Source organism: Mastomys coucha, unplaced genomic scaffold (assembly GCF_008632895.1).
Source record: "Mastomys coucha isolate ucsf_1 unplaced genomic scaffold, UCSF_Mcou_1 pScaffold12, whole genome shotgun sequence".
Taxonomy (NCBI): domain Eukaryota; kingdom Metazoa; phylum Chordata; class Mammalia; order Rodentia; family Muridae; genus Mastomys; species Mastomys coucha.
The window spans coordinates 8,892,865-8,913,974 of NW_022196894.1; positions in this window are offsets into that span (position 1 = coordinate 8,892,865).

A 21,110-nucleotide genomic window follows, 5' to 3' on the forward strand; every position below is an offset into this window, starting at 1 on the left:
TGCCTTTGTGGTGAGAGGCACACTTCTGTGCTAAATAAGCCACCTAAGCTAATACGTCACAACTCGTGAACAACAAGCAAGCAAAATACCTCTGCAGAGACAGATAGGACTAAACACAGTGTCTTGGCACATTTAATCCTGACAAGTATTTGCTTTAGAGTTCAGTGTAGAAATGTATCTAAAACTGAGTCACTCAAATCACTTTATCTAGTAAGTGGTAGAATGGGGATTTGAACTTGAAATTTCATCTTCACCTGCTCTGCCAGCAGTTCACACTTGTATGAGTGTGTGGGTCAGTGAAGGAGCTGGAGAAACAGGCTGATCCCTAAGTTCCCTTGCAGAGTGTGAATGAAGCTGGTGTGAATTAGGGCAGCTGGTGCTTAGAACACGCTTCCTGTCATCTCAGGCAGCTGCTACTGTTGGAGCTTGATTCTTCCTGAGATTTCAGGATTTAGAGAAAATGGAATGGAACTCTGTATGTCCATTCAGAGAGAGCCTTTGTAGGTGCATGTGACTTTGTGTCCAGTACTGCAGGGTTCCTTTATTCTGCAATCAGACTTGGTAAACAATGCTATTGGCTCCAACCTTCTTTCACTGAGTTCCCAGGCCTAGGAAGTAGCTTTCTTTGTGATTCTATTAGGAAGTTTGTGTTTATCTTCAGTCCTGCTCTCTCACCGGAAGGAGCCTCCCATCCACATCATGGGTGTGGCCACAGGCTGAAGCCCTTGTCTCTCTGACTGTGTCCCTGGTGTGGCCACAGGCTGAAGCCCTTGTCTCTGATTGTGTACCTGGTGTGGCCACAGGCTGAAGCCCTTGTCTCTCTGACTGTGTCCCTGGTGTCACCACAGGCTGAAGCCCTTAGCTCTCTGATTGTGTCCCTGGTGTGGCCACAGGCTGAAGCCCTTAGCTCTCTGACTGTGTCCCTGGTGTGACCACAGGCTGAAGCCCTTGTCTCTCTGACTGTGTCCCTGCGATAACAGCATGCTATTGCATGCCTAGTAACCCACAGAGCTCTGAGTGCTGTTCTGTACTCGGCAGAAGTGCATAGATCCTTCTTCCTACTCTTCCCTCCTTCTCACCGTACCCTCCCCTTCCTTCTTTCTCCAGTCTCTGGCTTTAAACTCAGAGTCTGCTACATTTGTCTCCCCGGCACTAGAATTTCAGGTGTGTAGCATCATGTCTGGTTGGAAACAGAACTTTTGGTGCTTTGTCTTGCAAAGCTTGTAGATTCCTTGCTCAGAATGTTGTTTTGCAACACATAAAACCCTTAGAATTCAAAAGCTCATTATCTTACAACACAGTCATGGAAATATTAAAATCTCCACCTTTTGTGGAGATATAGAAATATATGTACCTTTAGAAAATATGCTAAAACAGAAAGGCCTGTGACCAGTTCCTAAGTCATGATAGCACAATCTTTTTTTTTCAATGTTTATTTCATGTGTGTGGGTGTTTTGTCTGTACATATGTAAATGCTCCATGTGTGTGCTTAGTACCCACAAAGGCCAGAAGAGGGTGTCAGATCCCTTGAAACTGGAGTTATCAATGTATGTTAGCAACCGTGTAGGTGCTAGAACTGAATCCAAATTCAATGCAGGAACATTAAGAGCTCTTACTCACTGAGCCATATCTCCAAGCCCTGTACACACCGTTCTTCAAGCTTTCTACTGTAGCTGTGACGTTTTTCCCTCAGTGGCACACCCCACTGATGTTGGTGTCTTTATGTTTTGCTGCTTTATTTATCACTTGAGAAACATACTAAACTTTAATGGCATCCATGTAAAAGCAAAGCTTTGCCCATTTAAGTTCATAAGGCCACTGAGTTTTAGCTACTGATGTCTGCAAGGAGCCATGATGAGAGTCAAATGCCCTTGGACCGGCAGATTTAGGAGACACAGAGCTATCCCCAACTCCATGCTTCCATAGTCTCACCTTTAGAATAGGGATAACAATGTAGCTACTACTATCTGTTGTAGAAAAGGAAAATAACAATGATATGAGCTCAGGGCTTGATACTTGACGAATAGGCTTTTGTGTTATCACAATAAGTATTTTCTTATGTGTTTTTGTTACCTTATGAAGTGGTATTTTATTATCTTCCACTCATAGAAGAAAACGCAAAGGAGAAGAAATGTTAAACTTGCTCAAGTAATATCACATCAGGGGCTGTTTGACACCTGGTTCATTCTAGTTCAACTTCAATCTCTTGACCATATACTAAGCTGGGTCAATATATATAATTATTAATTATATATTATACATAGTTATATAATATATAGGTATATATTATATATCATATATATAATTATATTAAATTATACATATATATATAATTGAATTAAATGTCATCATTACTCCCCACAATGAGTAGACAACAGAATCAACAGAATCTATCCCTAGTTCATCACCCCTCCTGAGAAGATAGAGTTAGGAGTCAGAGTCTTGGAATTGTTACCTACTTGTTTAATAGAACGTTGAGTAAGCTCCGTCCAATCTAGTGCTTATAAGACCTCAATTGCAAAGATCTCACTGTTTCCAAAATGTAAACAGTGAGATCTTACAAACAAAAGACTCTTACAAGACAAAACCCAATCATATCAGTAGTACTTCAGGCAAAACTGTAGCTTTCATTCTAGATCCAGCCTCAGACTAGAGAGCCATAATCTTAATATTAAAAATAATAACAATGCTTATCACCAATTGAATGTTTATTATATGATGGGCTCTGGATTGGCCATTATACATGCATTGCTTCATTTCCACATCTTGATAGAACTACAAACAAAAGTTTTACACCCATGTTCAAGATGGAGAAAATTAAGGCTCAATGAAGTCAGATGACATTCATGAATACCCATCTAGTGAATATCAGGTTTGGAAGTCAACACTGGGCTAAATTTGATTTCAAAACAATTGTATTGCCACAGCCAATTAATTATTACATGATTCTTACTTATGCTTGCTTCCTCTTCTGTATAACTATAAGTAGATCAAAACAGTTCCAAGAAAATAAAGTTCAGAGAAGAGAGTAATCCTCTAGACGGATTAGTGTCTCTTCTTTCCTTGTTACTGATATGCGGGCACTGAGTGATCATTGACAATTGTTGTCTCTGTTCATCTTCATGTCCATTCTTAATACTTCACAGATGACCAGCAAAAAAGACCCAGTGTTTACAATTTCCAAGTGTCTGAGTAGGGAAGGAAAGCAAGACAAGAGGAAGATTCTGGGACAAATAGATAGGAAACTAAGAATCCTAAGTTTCTTTCAGATTCAACCTGAAGCTCTTGATCAAATACCATGCTAACTTATTAAGAAAACTATATCACTAAGGGACACCCAAAGAAAGAAACTCAACTGCCTGCCCTGGTAAGATACCTGTCTTAGTCAGGGTTTCTATTCCTGCACAAACATCATGACCAAGAAGCAAGTTGGGGAGAAAAGGGTTTATTCAGCTTACTTCCACCTGGCTGTTGATCACCAGAGGAAGTCAGGACTGGAACTCGAGCAGGTCAGGAAGCAGGAGCTGATGCAGAAGCCATGGAGAGATGTTCCTTACTGGCTTGCTTTTCCTGGCTTGCTCAGCCTGCTCTCTTATAAAGCCCAAGACCTCCAGCCCAGGGATGGCACCACCCACAAGGGGCCCTACCCCCTTGATCACTAGTTGAGAAAATGCCCCACAGCTGGACCTCATGGAGGCACTTCCCCAACTGAAACTCCCTTCTGTGATAACTCCAGCCTGTGTCAAGTTGACACACAAAACTAGCCAGTACAATACCCAAGCACACGCTTGGGTAACACTATGAGGAACAAATGTGATATGGAGAGTTGGGAAATGGAGTACCTAGTGGAAAGATGGACAAGAAAGCAAAGCTGAGGGATTCAAATACAATGAGGAAATGTTGGACCGAAGACTCAACAACAGTGAGTGCAGGTGAGATATGAGGCAGCCATGCAGTGGTCATGCTGTAGTTGGGCACTCTGTCAATGTCTGTGGTCTAAGTTGCCATCGAGGCCATACAGATGTCTCTGGTCTAGCCTGCACTCTGAGGCAGTAAGCTGAGCTGATTGATCCTGCTCCTCATCCACCATCACACTCTGGAGAACTATCTCTGCTCCTCACCTGTGCAACACAGTAGAGCAGACCCTGATAGTGTGGGTGGGAGATAAAGAAGGGAGGGTGGAGGGGCAGGTGAGCTGGTCCTGAGAGCATGAGCATAGGAGAGATGACCCCGCCCCCGGTCTGCTCTGGGTATCTTGGGAGATGTCCCACCTGGATGCCTGTGGCAGGTGAAAGAGCTGGCCCTGAGGTCATGAGAGCGGGAGAGCAGAAAAATGGGCCCTGTATCGTGCCTGGGCAGCACAGTGGAGCTGACCCCGATGGTAGGGCATGGGTGAGCTGGCCCCAGCACGTGAAAAGCATGAGACCTGTTAGCTGGGACAGTGAAGATGGCCCCTTCTGGTGGTGTGAGGGGTAGGAGAACTGGTCAGCTGACTAACTCGGCTACCTCCCAGGCTCAGGTCTATGGCTTTGAGTTGGGCAATCTCAACATCTACACTGCCTATGATCTGCTGGAGTTCATGAAAGGGCTGGCTCTGCAGACACAAAGCTGTAGGACCTCCATGACTCAGGGCAACAACACGATATCTAAGAGAAGTCCCAGTGAGGTTCCCATACTGATTGTGTAGCAGAAGCCAAAGGCCTAGAACCAGACCACTTACTCATTGCAATAAACAGTTGCAAATACAGATGTGTGGACAAAAGGGCATACTGTGGGACACAGTGTGACATGCTACAGCCTCCATGACAAGGTGTTTTGGGGGTTTTGTTTTTATTCTGTCTTATATTCTTCCTTCCTTCCTTCCTTCCTTCCCTCCCTCCCTCCCTCCCTCCCTCTTTCTTCCTTCCTTCCTTTCTTTCTTTCTTTCTTTCTTTCTTTCTTTCTTTCTTTCTTTCTTTCTTTCTTTCTTTCTTCCTTTCTCTCTTTCTTTCTTTCTTCCTTTCTCTCTTTCTTCCTTTCTTTCTTTTTGAGGGGGAGGTTGCTAGGGTGGAGGGCAGATACAAAGGGATCTAGAAATGAGTAGGACTGTGGTACATGATGAAGTTCACGAAGAATCAATATAAGTTATATATACGTGTACATGTACACATACATCTCTGGAATGGGACTAGAAAGATGCTGGAGTAGACAACAGAAGATGCTGTTGTCCAAAGAGTGCTGTTCTTTGGCTTTCTGTGAAGGATGAAAATATTCATTCATCAGACTTTTTGTTGATGTAACAAAGTTTCTGAGAATGATTTTAGTGAAGATAAAAGGAAAAAAAATTTTTGGTTTATGGTTCCAGAGATTTCAGTTTATCATGTCAGGGAAGGTATAGTGGGGAAGACCAGCTCATATCAGATTGACCAGGAAGAAAGAAAAGGGGGAGGAGGAGGGGGATAGGAGAAGGGGGCAAAAGGAGGAGTATAGGAAGAGGAAGAAGAGGAAAAAGAGGGAGAAGGAAAAGAAAAAGGAGGAGAGGGAGGAGGAAGAAATCAACCTGTACTATCAGACTTTCTCTTTTTTTCTCAATCTGAGTCTCTAGACTAAGACATGGTATCATCCATATGAAGATGGTCTTGACTCTTTCATCAGTTTGAACTGGAACCACCCAGTGTACGCCTTGCTAATCTCATAGGTGCATCTTAATCTAATCAAGTTGGTCTGCAAGACAATGAACACTGAGGAGGAACCTGGGAACCTCAGAAATTATTTGAGCTGCAATCGTCAGAAAAGCAAACCACCAAAGGGTTGTTATGAAAGTGAAGTAAGAGACTCTACACACACATGCCAGCTTAGAGAACACGACATTCAATACTTTAAATTTTTATTCAGAGGTAATTGTTCCCAGCTATGGGTTTAAGAAAGTACCACTTTGATTGACTTTGATTGAGACATGAGTGAGACATGAGTGTGATAGTTTTTGCTCTAATTTTTTTGCTAGCAATACCATGAGAAAGACCAGGATATTATTTCTCTCTCTCTCTCTCTCTCTCTCTCTCTCTCTCTCTCTCTCTCTCTCTCTCTCTCTCTCTTTTCTCTCTCTCTTTCATCTGTGTGTATGTGTAACCTATTAGATATAATTTAATATAATGTTTTAAGAAAGAAAATCAACTATTCCTTAGTAAATGTGGCTTGTTTAGTAGAAAGGATTTTTTTACTCTAGAAGAACACAGAGCATAAAATAATAATTAATGAGGTACATGGTGGTAATAAAAATCTGAGAACTCCTGGATTTAGGTGATATATTAGTTTGCATAATAATTATTTTGCATATCATATAATTCTCCCCATACTTGTCAATTAAAAAATAATGTATTTACATCTGCCTGCCATATTTCCTTTTACCTTCATGTTTTTTTGTTTTTTTATTTACTTTTAAATTTTTATTTTTTTATTTTTTGCTTGTTTGTCTTTGTCTCATGGAATCTGCCTTCATGAGTATGAATCTATCCATTGGAGAATGAATAACTAAGTAGTGGCTACAACAGTGAAGGTAGCAACCTCCTCTCTGTCAGGAGCCCTCTGTTCCTGGGCAGGGCTGGGCTCTGAGTGAGCCCATCTTCTATCTGTCATTAAATGTTTAAGGATCATGTAAGCTCACAGTGCCATGGCCATGTCATGGCTATGTGACAGAGCTTAATGGCCCTCCTCTCTAGTGTCAAGCTCTTCCAGTTTTTCTGATCTCAAGTGGTGTTCCTTGAGCCCTGCAGCTGGTAATATGGTGTCCTACTAAAGGCTGAGCACACAGCTATAACCTATTTTCAGTACCTTAGCATCTATGATTTCCTGTGTTGACTACCATTCACTCAAAAGAAAAGCTTCTGTGATTATGGCTGAAGACAGCACTAGTTTTGGGGTCTAAACAAAATTAGTAGGAGTCAGTTTGACAACATGTCTATTCACTACTACAAAAATACTCATGCCTCTGATTCTCCAGTTCTGAGCCTTTGACTAGGTCTACAGTATTGAACATGAACTCCCTCTTGAGGAATGAGCTTCAGATCCAATCAGAAATTAGCTGGTTACTCTCACAACAGTTGTGCCCCTCTTGTGTTACAGTACACACACTTTGCCTAACAAGTTGTTATTATAGCATTCAAGGTTCAGAACTGAGAAAGACCATTGATGATTTTTTCCCCTAGCTGCCTACAAAGCAGCTTCCCTCATGATGAAGGATGCTTTCAGCTCATTCACAGTGTAGTTTCTCTCTGTTTGGCAACCAAGGAATGGTGCCTTTAGCAATAAGTTCTTACCATCCTGTTCTTGTAGGCAACCAAGGCCAATACAAGGACCTCAACATAAAAGCTTATTCTGAACCTCGTGGACGGAAAAATAGGAAGTACAGTTCAACTCAGGCATAAGTGAGCATTTCCTGGATATGACTCTGGTAGAACAGAAAATAAGAACAAAAAGTGAAAATGGCATCTTATAAAAGTAAAATATGTCTACACAGCAAAGGAAACTGTCAATCAAATGAAGCATCAGTCCATAGAAAGGGAAAATCTTTGTTATCTATACCTCTGTCAGAGGATTAGATGTCTAGAACATACAGAGAACTGAAAACAAACAGATCAGGAAAACAAAATACCAATTAAAAATATGCTAGAGAACTGAAAAAAGTCTTAAGGAAACAAATAAAAATGCCCAGTAGACACTTCAGAAATGGTTTAACATCCTTCACCATCAGAAATGAGATTCTACTTCACTCAAGTCAAAATGGCTTTCATCAAGAATACAAATGTCAACAAATGCTGGAATGGAGGTAGAGAAACAGAGCTCTTTTGTTAGTGGGAGTATAAATTAATGCAGCCTCATATGGAAATCAGTCTGAAAGCTTCTCAAAGAACAAAAGGCAGAGCTGCTATATGACCCAATTATACTACTCTTGGGTATATATCCAAGGGTTTCATATCCTGCCACAGAGATAATTGCATACCCGCATTCATTGCTCCTCTATTCACAGTAGCTAAAAAAACGGAAGCAGCTTAGATGTCAATCTACCAGTGAGCAAGTAGTGAAAATGAGGCATATAAACACAGTGAAATTCTATTCATCACTAAAGAAAACTGAAAATTATGAAACTTGCAGGAAGATGGATGGAACTAGAAATATTATACTGAACTAAGTAACCCACTCCCAGAGAGTGGAGCAACACATGCTTTCTCTCATATGTAGACTATGGTTTCAAATTCTTAGTTTGTTTGATTAGCTTGGAATACTTGTAGAGACTTGAAAGTGAGAAGAGGGTTGATGAGCTGGAGCAGCAGACCACATGTGATGGAAAAATAGGGAGAAAAAGCTGAAGGCAACAAGATTTTAAAAGATAAATGTGTGGGAGAAAAGGAGGCCTGGGGGATCATTCAAACTAAGAATGTGTGGTGAGTTAGGAGAAAACCTACTACTTTATAGGCTAATTTAAAATCATAATTTAAAAGGAGTTTGAGCAGAGAGGCACCATGTGTGGGTGGATAGAGCCAAACTCAGGAGCCATGGGTTGATTTAATTAAACATCAGCAAAAAGTACTTTTAATGTCCTAAACATTCTTAATATAATCTTAACGGGTATACTTATTTTATTATTAAAATGGAAATTTTGAGATAAAAAACCTGAAGTGTAAAAAACAAAAGGGAGAAGAAAATGTTTTGTGTTAAACTATGGGATATTTCCCTAGGAACCACTAACTAGGAAGTCTCCAGAAGCTCACAAAACTATACTTTTGTAAAAACAACACATATTTTTATAGTGTCTGAGGTCAGAAGTCTGCATAAAAGTCTTTAATGAGGTCCTAAATCAATGTGAGCAGAATCTGGATTTCACCTGGGGGTTTAGCAGGTAAAAGTATGCTCTAAACTCTCAGAGTTGGTGATAGACTTCAGTCTCTTGGGCTGACTGTCTTAATTCTTTTAGCTGGTTCTTAGACAAAGGGTAACATCACTTTCTTGCCATGTTGGTATCTCCAGTATAGTGGCTTGGTTTATCAGAGTGGTAGATTATATATAATACAGAATAGATTCAGAATCAAGTGTCTACTGATGAAACAGAACTTATCATCTGTGGTGGTTTGAGTAGGTTTAGCCCCCATAGACTCATATGTTTGAATGCTTAGTCCACATGGAGTGGCATTATTAGGAGGTATGGCCTTGTTGAAGGAAATGTGTCATTGTTGAGGCAGACTTTGAGGTCTCATATGTTCAAGCTACACTAAGTATGGTGCACAGTCTCTTACTGCCTGTGGATCAAGATGTAGAACTCTCAGCTCTTTGCCTGCATGCTGCCATGTTTACCTCCATGGTTATAATGTACTAAACTTCTGAAAATGTAAGTCAACCCCAATGAAATGTTTTCTTTTTAAGAGTTGCTGTGGTCATGGTGTCTCTTCATAGCAATAAAACCCCAGCTAAGACAGCCATCATTTCAAGTCTAATGCCAGAAGTGACACCCTTTCAATATTGTTACAGTCTATTGATTAGACACAAGTTGATGAAGGATAAAAGATCATACAAGGCTCTAAAGATCAGAGATATTATCCAAGACCCCTTCTTTACCAAAGCATGAACAGCTGGAGATGGTTAGAACAGCAGCCATCCAGATAACCTTGAGCCAAACTTTATTCTTTTTTTTTGCTCAGTCCTTCATATGCCTCAGGTTCTCTATCACTGGATGATAATGCAACTATGCTTCTTGTCCCTTCCACCTACTTCATGAGAATGGAGGCTATTTGTCTGCTTTTGTACACTTTGAGATGTAGCACATTAAAAACTTCCAGAATGGTCCATCCAATGTTTTTCTCAGACTGCTGGTTAAATGCAAATACCCAGGCCATTTTGGTAAGTGCACGTAAAGATAGCAGAGTTTCAGTCAAGCAGTCTGAATGACTGTGGATATGGAACTTCCATTACTGCCATTCCTGCCACCCCCTGAGCTTGTGTGTGCAACGTGCTCTTCTACTGCTTTAAGACCTAAGATTTTAGGGACAGTTAGAGTAGCCAGAATTCTCTTAGAAAAGACAAAATAGTACCTGGCTCATAAATGTCACTCAGCAAACAGTATACTACCTCCATTAACATCACCATCATCCTAACTAAGTGTTTTATCCATGCTAAGAACTTAGTGGATTCTCTTTAACCCTCCCAGCAACTCTGATGACAATAATAGCTTTGTTTTATGGACAAGGGAACCAAGAGGTTAAATGACTTAGTCAAGGTCACAGGGCAAGACCTAGAGTGATCATTTAACTTTGGAATTGGCTGATTCTGCCACTTACAGGAACCACACTTAACACTCTCAGTATTGTTGGCTAAACTTGGATTCAGTCACTATGGGGAAAAAAGTAGGGGAAGAATGTCTTCATCGTCAAGCCTGGCATCTCGATTATTTTCCTGTCAGATTACAAATTCTTACTCACACTGTGTTGTACAGTTCAAAGAAAGTGTTTCACATCAAGAAATGTCATGGTTGCTGAAATAATTTTGTCACATCCTCTTGAAAGTTGCCTCTTTGCCAGTCCAGAGGTTTCACTTAGATTCAAATTGAATAATGCCCCTTTGAAAAGCGTTAGAAAAAGGGTGCCTCGTTTTTTCAAAAGTCCCAACATCTAAACAAAGCATTCATTGTCTCCATCTTAAAAGACAGAAATTGGGAAGACTCTGAAGATGCAATTTAGGATGTGCAGGTATCTTACTTTCTGGTAATTTAAGGCTGTTTCTGAGGCTGTTAATTTGTTTTTGTGGTTTGAAGACCCTTTATCCAAGGCAGGGCAGTTGAATTGAATGTACAGTAATTCTGTAAGCTAGGTGTCTACAGAATTCTCAGTTTTAGCACAACATTCCATAGGTTGTGTTGGGAAAGCGTTTATCCTCACTTTCATTGCTTGACATAGGCTTCAGTTTTAGAAGAAATGGATATTCTTTCATGGGGAGTCATTGAAAGTTCTTTGACTTTTATTGAATGTAGAGAACATGTTTCTGCTCAGATCTCCTTGTTTAGTTATTTAGTCCACAAACAGAGTCTACTTAGGATTTTCCAGGGAGTGTACAGGACAGGGATCCCTCAGCTACCTTCTTTTTCTTTCCTAAAATTGGGGAATTGAACATTGAGTAAGTATGTGCCATCATGGGAACAGCAAACAGGAAGATAAATAGCCATGGATGTGAATCCCTCCTTAAATTTCTAGGATGTAAACTGAGGAAAGCTACTGAGTTTTGTAGTATCTGTGTTCTTCTCATCTGGAGGACAAATACAGTCACACCAATCTTGTGTTCTTTGAAGACTAAAAAGAAGACATAGAACAACATCCAATCACAGAGAGTATTCAACAATTCAGGGGTGTTATTAACATGAAGCATTTGTATACCATTGATTTGGACCCATTGATAGACAAGCTAATGGGGTAGGTTGGGTTTTGCACTTTCTTTGTGTCAAGGTCATCAGAAAGATGCAGAGACAAGGATGTAAACTCAAGCTCTTGGGAGGAAAATGATGGGAATGGCAGCAGCCTACTAGAGAGGGGGAATCCAGTGGGTCAGATCTCAGACAATACCTCACAGTGGTTAGTGGCAGGCCATTACTCCTCCCAGTTGGCACCCAGGGTCTTGGGCTTTCATTCTTCAGCATTTGACATCAATTAGTCAAAGAAATGGGAAAGCCAAAGGTCTGTGAAGAGCCTCACCTCTTGAAATTGACCACAGTTCAGTCCCTTTAAGTTACAAAAAATCAGGAATAGCTTTGCATGGAATAGGAAAAATATGAGGACATCTAGGTGAAGCATGGGCTGGGCATCTGAAGAACATTAGTCTTGACTTAGTCTCAGAAGGATGTTTTGATGGCTCAGAAATTCAAGAAATCTGGAGAATTTATTCCTGAAAATGATGTTTAGGAAGAAGCATTTAGGGTATAGTTTTAGGGGGTCTGAATTATTTAATGTGGAATCTCTGCCCACTTGTAGATTTATTTATTTGTCAGTATTAAGGATCAAACCCAGAGCCTCATGCATGCTAGGTGAGTGTTTTAGGAAGTAAGTTACACTCACAGTTCATATTTTAGAACCTATGTGTCTGAGTCAGTTTCCTGGAGGTGTAATTGAAAAACCAGTTTGGTAGAGCATAGATTCTGAAGGTTTATTTGCCTTATGATTCTGGAGTTCGGAAATTCAGAGTAGTGGCTTCTATGTTGAGTCCTAATGTGGCTGATGGACATGCAAGCATGTAGGAGACAGACAAAAGAATCAGAAACATGGCCTGTTATCAGCAAACCAGTCCCATGATAATTCTCACTTGCCCTTTTTCTTAGACCCCTCAGAATTTGAGTACCACATAAGGATCCCACCACCTGCTATGACCACAATGGAAACCTAATTCTAAGTTCCATTTTTAGAGGGGCCACTCAAACAATAGCACTATACCACTTTGGCTAATTTATTTAGATTTGGCTTTTCTTATATATGAAATATCAATACAATTTTTAGAAGTTTGTTCATAGGTGGAGATGTCTCCATGTTCACTGATTTACTTGATGAACATGTGTAGAGATTTTACTCTATGTCAGACTCAGGGATGTAGTGAGTCAGACACATGCCCTGCCTTCTAAGACCTTGGTAAGATACAGAGGGAGAGATGGATAGACCATGTCCTACCTTTACATTTGCTCACACTTTCCCCTCTCTATGCCTCGATTGTGTCTTCTTAGCTTCCTTCCACACTACTTCATTCCTACTTCATCTGTACATTTCTGGTTTGTATCCTCCCATCCCTACCACATACATAGCTAGTTTTGTGTAAACAGAAGAACATCCAACCTCTGTACTGTAAAGTGCCTGCCTTCTCCTGAAGCTGCCTAAGCTCTCTTCTGGAAGTTACATAGTCTATGAGGTTCTGAGGGGAATTCAATTATACTCATACCCTTATCTATGAAGATAACTAAAAATTATCCAGAAGGTGGTGAATGTGGGGTACAGATAGTAATCCTGGGAGAGCAGCCCTGGGAAATGGCAAATCAAGTTTACGTTACAATAACATTAGCAGTGGGGAGTGGAGGATCTGGGTAACAGAGGTATAGAGGTGAATTGCCTGCTATTTTGCAGATAAGCTGAGTTCCAAGAGTTCCAAGAGCATTCGACTAAAGCCAGATATTCTCTGGGTGGGGCCAGCTGCACAAACTTAGACCTTGTTCCCCTTTTGCATATACTTTAGAGGTGATTCTCATTGATAGTTTAGGACAGATCTGGGCTTCCCCAGTGACCCAGCCCCTATGCATTTCTTATTGCTTCTTTCATCTCCTCTTACTCTAATTATGACACCTATTATCTGGAATGCAATTTCATATTTTTCACCCCAGATTTTTGGGTTATGGTTAGATTTTGGTTGGGGAAAAAATCCAGAAAGCTGGAATCAGGCTACTTTGGCTAGAACTATTGAACCATTATTGGGAAATTGAGGATAGTTCCTGCAGATGGAGAGGTGAACTCTGCCAACTTGTATAAAGCAGCATGTCTTAGACTTGAATAGTATAATCTGGAAGTACCAGGCATTTGAAGAGTCCAGTATAAGTTGTTAGAGACAACTGATGAGAAAAACTTTTAAAGACTTGAAGTTGGCTCTGCCTTTAGCACTTTGCTGTTAGGGCACATGAGCTACTGTTAGGGCACATGAACATGGCTCTTTTCTGCACAGTGAACCTCTTCAACTATGCCCTACATCTTTGCAGGACTTCTTTGAGTAACAGATGAGATGGATGATGTGGAAACCCTAAGAGATTTTAGAAGAAACAAACACCATTGTCCTTGTGTATTGTAGTCTAATTTTTCTTAGAGAGACATGGACTACAGTGTTTTCACCCTAGATAGAACACCAGTGGCAGATAAGGGAATAAAAGTCTTAAGTCCAGTGTGGTGAAGCAGTCAGTACTGTATTAAGATTTTATGTGTAGCAGCATGGGCGAAAATATAGGAGAAGCATGTTGATTCTCAGGCAGCTATATCATCAAAACAACAAGCAACCCCCCAAACAAAACAAATTCCATCACAAAGGGGAGATGAGTTACAAAAGCTGGGCCCCTCTGTGCAGCTTGTAGTCAGCTTCTGAGAAAAGTTTCCTCTGTTCAACCATTGAATATTATACATATAATTTTAGGAAGGTTACCTATGCTCCTATAAATTCCATGAGTTTTCTGGGGCTCCTAAGTTTCACAAGCTTAAGTCTTACACATTTTCTGCTTTCTTCTAGGAAAGAATGTTTTCTATTTAGAGGGAAAAGCTCAGAAGTATTCCATCTCTTCTTTCTGTCCTGACACATTTTGTCCCATCTTTTATGATAGATACAGACTTCTGAAGTTGTTTTCATTCATGGTCGAGTTGCTACTAAGCCACAGTAACAGTCATTTATTCTTAGCTTGAGCAGTTATGAGCCTCCAAAGAAACCATTGCCCATTACAAATATGAATTTTTCCTCTGTGACTAAGGTTGACAGCATAATACTTTGAGCAAAATCACAAATGTCTAGAATCCAATTCAATACATCCTCTTTAAGAAAACAATAGTAATAGCCTTTTCCCTGGCACCTATAACCTCACCAACCTAGCCCTGGATTATGGTACCAAACATTGATATTCTCCTATGAATCAGGTCACAAATGCAGTTGGAAAGCAGTTGGTAACATCCATGCCTCACTTGAACCAGTGAGAACATCGTATTTGGCAACATCTGCAGCAGAGTACGACTATTGTTGAAGTTTTTCACCAGCGACCTGTATAGTACTTTACTGTATAGTACTTTCCTGTAACCTATGAAAGTTAGCCAGTAGGGTAAGAGCTTCTAGCACTGTTCCAGTTTGATTTCTTCTTGTCTTGTAGCCAAATAGTTTAGTCTCTTTAACATCTAGTTCTGACATGCAAACAATAACAGTAACAATAGTCTTTACTATTTATGAGGCTTCGAGAGCTTCCATGGCCAACTCCTCATAGGCTGGTACTGGGTCTTGGGAGTGCTTTTCCCAAACATGTCATGTAAGGTATCTTCATTCATACTCTATATATGCTATTTGTATCATTCTTCCAAGTGCTTCTCCTGGCTCATGAAATGCCCAAGGGACTCCAAACTTACAAGACACTAAATAAACAAACCTTTTCACACAGAATCTCTGAAGGTTAACTAATATCTATTTCAAGCAAGTGCCAATTGGTCTTTAGCAGCTAAGGGAGTACTTTAAAATGTTAGAAAGGTCCAACAGAGTGGGAGAAGAGCTCATTTTCCACATCAGTTATCGATCGCTCCGCTGGGATAGGAGTGTTGCCTGTAAGGGTGAGAATAAGCAATGCTGCCTTCCTCCACAGTTTGGATCTTTCCCATGAACCATCCATGCTCCCAATTTTGGCACTGGTTCTCACTTCCCTGCCCTGGTGAGCACATCCAGACTGGCTTGTAGTATTTGGCCTGACCAAAGCTTACAGGTTAGCAAGGCTACCTTCTCAAATGTTGTGTCCACTACTGGAGCTGGGTCCCCAGTTTTCATGGGTTCTGGGGTAGCCCATTATTTCTCCATGGCTATGCATGGCTACTTGAAGGGTCCCAGGCTGGCTGAACAATCTCTTTCCCATAAACTTTCTTGCAGGGTAGAGTATGCACAGTATGCTTTGGGAGGCTAATTTCCCTCTTCTATGACAATATTAGTATTTTGTTTTACCTATGCTGTGGCCATTCACTAGTTTTTCAGCCTCTTGATGGATTGTTGTATGACTCTATGGCCTCCTAGAGGTTGTCTACCACAGTAGTTGGCTTTCTGCCAACTTCTTTTTCTGTAGGAACTTTAGTTCAACACAAATCATGACACACACATTTGCTTATGAGAGATCAATTTCATCTGATTTCTTGTTCCTCTCATGCTCTTGGATGCTTTAAGACCTTACAGACCTAATTTATATGCTGTCTAATATTAAATCCCATCATGGTGCTTAGCAAAGTGGCTAGAGCTCTATATACCAGCTCTGAGGTCCTGGCTGAATGAACCACATTTAATTCCCCTGTGAACAAAACCCTATTAGAGCCAATGAACTTGACATCACACATGGCTTTCCATATGTCCCATTCATTTAGTGACTCCCGATTTTCTGTTGCTTTTAGTTTCTGCATTTATGAAGACCTCAGTCAGCAATAACTTACTGTCCCATAAAAGCCAATCCAGCAGGAGATTTGTTTTCTTCACATTGTCTTAAATTATACAACCCATGTCTCAAAGAGGGGTGGGTAGTTTTAGTACTCTAGTTTCTCTTCTTTCAGGGCACTTACACCAATCACATCTGCCTTCTCTGTATGTCCCACAGCCTCCTAAGCCAGTCTGTGTAGTACTATTTAATTCCTCATTTAAAAGTTTTTCTCAGTTTAAGCAGTTCAGAGGCAAAACATTCCCTATCAGAGATTGTTTTCTTTCACTGTATCTTTTACTAGTCATGTGTATAAGGGGTGCTTTGCCATTTCCTTCTCACTTGCTGCCTGCCACTGCCTAAACACTCTCCCCTCATATTCCAAGTCTTTGTATCCCAGGAAGGGCTTTTTGCCATAGGTCTAACCTTTAGTCTCTGCCCTTATGTACCATCAGATTGAAGAAATGGCTGGACAACATCTTCATCTCATCTTTTCTCCATATTTTTTCCTACCAAATAAGAGACTATTGTGGATGATATCCATATATATTTTATTATCATTATAATTCCTCAACATGGTATGGAAGTACTTTCTTGGAAGATAGCTCAGTTTTCAGTCTTATTTCCCACAGCAAAAGCCATAAAACTGCCGGCACTACCTGCCTAGGATCCCATCTCATATATGCTGTTCTCAGGGCTCACTGGTGTCAGAAGTATCCGCATACTCTGGCTCACCCCACTGATTAAGGAGGCACACAGAGGATAAAAAGTAGTCTACCCACAAACAACTCATCTTTGGTTATGCTTTTTATAATACTCATGCGACTATCACTAAATCAAGGGGCTTCACTACTTCATTGAGTATGGAGGAAAGGTAGTTTGACTTGAGTGTTAACTGTCCTTTTGACTATATGTAGATTCATCTGGGAGCCAGGCCTCTGGGTGTGCCCGATTATCTTGGGTAAACTAGTCAGTGTGGAAAGACCATCTTAAGTGTGGGCAGAACATTCTCTGGGCAGGAGATCCTTGACTTCATGAGGTGGAGAAAGATCACCAGCAGGCATACATTTGTTGCTCTCTTCTTCACACTGATGTAATATCAAGAGCTATTTTAAGCCTTGGCTGGTGACTTCCCTACCATTATAGGTTATAGCCTGGAACTGTGAGATAAATAAACCCTTACCTCCTTATGCTCAGAGGCAAAGAATTAACTAATACAGAATATTACAATAAACAGATCCTCACTCCATCTCTTCTTTCAGACACCTCTTGAACCCTACTTTGCTTCCTCTTGGCTAATTAGTTTTCAGGCCTTGCTGTGGCTATGGCAAATAGCATACAGTACCTGTCCCATTTTCTGACTCTTTGCCTTTCTGCTTCCAACACCTGCAGTGTATGTGAGGTGGGATGGGTTAACACTCATGGCCCTAATTTTAAGCAATGGAAGATGAGAACTTATTGTCTATAACCAGACTATATTGAGTTTATTTTATTGGATTCTATTCCCAATGCCCTACTCCACCCATATCCCTTCCAACTCTCCAACACCAGGTAGGAGAGAAATAACAATAGAAGAGAAAGAGGGGTGCCAATCTCATTAGACTACTTCCTAATGATTATGAGTGTCCAGTTTTTTGAGACAAGTCCAATCTTCATTAGGATATCTCCAACCAGCTACCCACTGGCATCCATCAGCAGAGAGAACAACAACTGCCACAGCATCTAGGGGCTGTGACATTTTATACCCTCTGGAGAGTACCCCAGAACTGCAAATGTGAACAATCTTCAGCTGGCAAAATCACACCTCCAACTGCCATAGCACAAGACAAATCATAGCTGCTGTGGAGAATTGAAGCAGCCCTGCATCCCACACCTGGGATTAAAACAAAAACATACTCTTATATTATATTTGTATTTTAAGAGAAACCAAAATTCTCATTTCTGATTAGGAGCTGCCTTTAACTTGCTCTGCCCTCTGATGTCACCCACTCCTTTGCATCTTACTGTATTATTTTACTATTTGTGTCTAGTCATACTCTCCATCTTCTCTCATTGGAGTGGAGCTCCTTGAGAGTGCCAATTCTTGATTGTTGCCATAATGACCAACATCCACCATAGTGCCCACGGCAGTGTAGGTTTTCAGCAGTCTTTCTGGGCATTATGGAAGCCCATGACTGAAGGAAGTGTCTTAGGGTTTTGATAATAAGATGCTTTCTATATACTATAACAGCCCCATCATTGCTTATGGGAAGAGATGTCCAAAGAAACAAAAAAGATGGCTTCATTAGCACCACAAAAATTTCTCAAAACCATTGAATATCCACTGATGACCCAACTCTGTGTGTGGCTTCATGATGTTCTTTAAAGAGAGACTACTAGCATTTCTAGTGAAGCCAGCAGCAAAGTGCGTGGTTCTAGCTCCCACTGCTCACTCTGGAACAGGCTCTTCAGGCTTCTCCCATTCTCTCCTGTCATGTGCTGGGTCCTTTGAGTCACCTGAAGGAGAGTGCCACTCTGGAGGACAGCTTTATATACCTTTTTTTGGGGGGAGGGTCTTTTTCCCTCAAGAATTTGTTGCCTAACCCTAGGTATATGGCTATATAAAATATACACCTAAATTCAATATTTTATAAAAAAAATAAAGCTACTTAGAAGTAATTCCTTGATATACATGCAATCTTTTCATTTATTACAAATAAAAAGCAAATTTGCATATCAATGAGAAGAATGTGCTTGCTTCGTTTTGTATAAAGAACTAAATTTTGGCTGAATATTTGATATTATGGGATATAGACTTTTTAAAAATGATTTTGATAGTTGATACATTGTTTGGATTTCTAACTGTCAATGGTATGGACATAATGACATAGTATATAAAGGCTGTAGTAGTTTAAACTTATTTTAGAAATTATTGCAAATTCTTTTCTAACCTCAAGCTAAAATTCACTTAGTGATTTAAAAAGTGAAGCCAAAGTGATCTACTTAAATAGAAATCTTTAAAATTAAATACTCTAACAAAATACAACCCAAAGATATACTAATTTGATACTTTTATGCTGATGAATGGTGATAGAAAAATATTAAAAGCTTTGTTTTCCATAATTAGAGCATTGTGTTTCTGTAAGAGCAGAAAACTGTATGTACCATAAAAACCCTGCAATTGATAGCATATAAAAGTCTCAAATGTGAGCAGATGTGTGTAGGGTAGCATTCAGCTGCACACAGTGCCAAGTGCACAGGCTGTGTGTTCAGAGCAAAACTGCAGTGGATGAATGCTGCTGCAAACATTTTAGCATCATTGAGCACTTGATTTTTGAATTAAGTTACCATTTTTGCTTTTTAAAAGATCCTTGTACTGTTGTCTCTTTTTTCATGACCCCCATTTAGTTCTGTCACCCCATATGGGCTTGTGGCTCCACCTTAGAGCAAGTCCACTGATTACAATCTTTGTCCTGATCCTCTTTTCCAGAACTTTACACACACCATAGCCTGTGTGCACATACTTTGTCTGCTACTTCTTGAGCTTGGAGAAAAACAATGAGGGGGCCATCCTTTGAGAAGACAATTATGGAATACCCTGTAAGGTCAATAGGAAACACAAACTCCCCACATCACTCAGAGAGCTTGAGAGGCTAAGTGAGATCGTGTGGAAAGTTACTTTTCTTTACTTCACTTAAAAAATAATCCTCTCACTTCTTCTTTACTCCTGGGAGACTGAAAACTGTCTTCACATTTCTCATTATCAAGTCTTAATGAGAATTCTAATTAGGGCTACTGCACACTTGGGTGGTAGTTTTCTAAATGTAGCTCTGGAGTTTTACCCACCAGGTTGCCAGTCTTTAGCACCCTGGCCAAAGATGCCCACTATAATAATAATGATAAAACTATGATTTATTGAAAGGCTATTATGTGCCAGGAAATTTGCATACATTAGCAATGGTCGCCACACACATACAAAAAGTATCATATGAGATGGCAACTATTAATCCTAACTTTAGAAAGAAAAAGAGCTTCAGAGTGCAAGCTAAGCAATGGGGACTGCAAGAGCCAGGATGCTACTCAAGTATGTTCTTTGATAGAGAATGTTCCTTGTCTAATCACCACAAGTCTTGGGGAGAAGGGAAAATAAGACAATGGCATTGGTTCCTGCTTCCAAAGTGGCCACTGATTGCAATCAGAATATTTGAGATGAGTAACTATGTTTCAGCTTTGGTCATTGGTTCTTCTGAGAATCATGTCATGGTTTAGGGAACCCCAGGAGACTCAGATACCCAATTAGAAGGTCAGTAATAGCAGATCCAAGAATAGACTGATTGCTTATTCATTATTCATGTTATTCCCAGCTTTTCCCATCCATCACACAAAAGACTGTCAGCAATTACCATGACATTCTTTCCAGAAAGGAGTTCTTGGCTCAGATAATCACCTCATCTGGATCTTAACAGTCTCAAAGTATAGTCTCCTGATGTGACATCAAAATTCTTCTGTCTCAGGGGTATCAAGTACATCCCCACCTTATACCTTAGGGGCAAAGCAAAAGACCTGGCTTTTGCAAATGAAGGCTCAATCCCTTCTATGCTTGCCAAATTCCAATCTTGCTTAGTAGGTGTATACAAAGGCAATGTGGTCTTAAAAGAACTGTTGATTAGAACAGGGTTAGGAGGATCAGCCTGGAGGAGTGCAGACTGAGCATCTGGGGTTCTTATCCTCCTCATCTAGCAAGGGATTCGTCTCCACTTCTTTCTGTCTTTCTCCTTTCTCCTCTCCTCATCCACTTCAGGCTATTCATTAATTTAATAACTCCCCCACACTGTATTCTTGGCCTTCCCAGACAGAGAATGCCTTCTGTAAGTGCTGTCTCCACACTCCCTCATTGCCTGCCCTCTCTTTTCTCCTTATTTCTCCTTCTGCCTGTCTTTCTCCTCCAAAATATGTT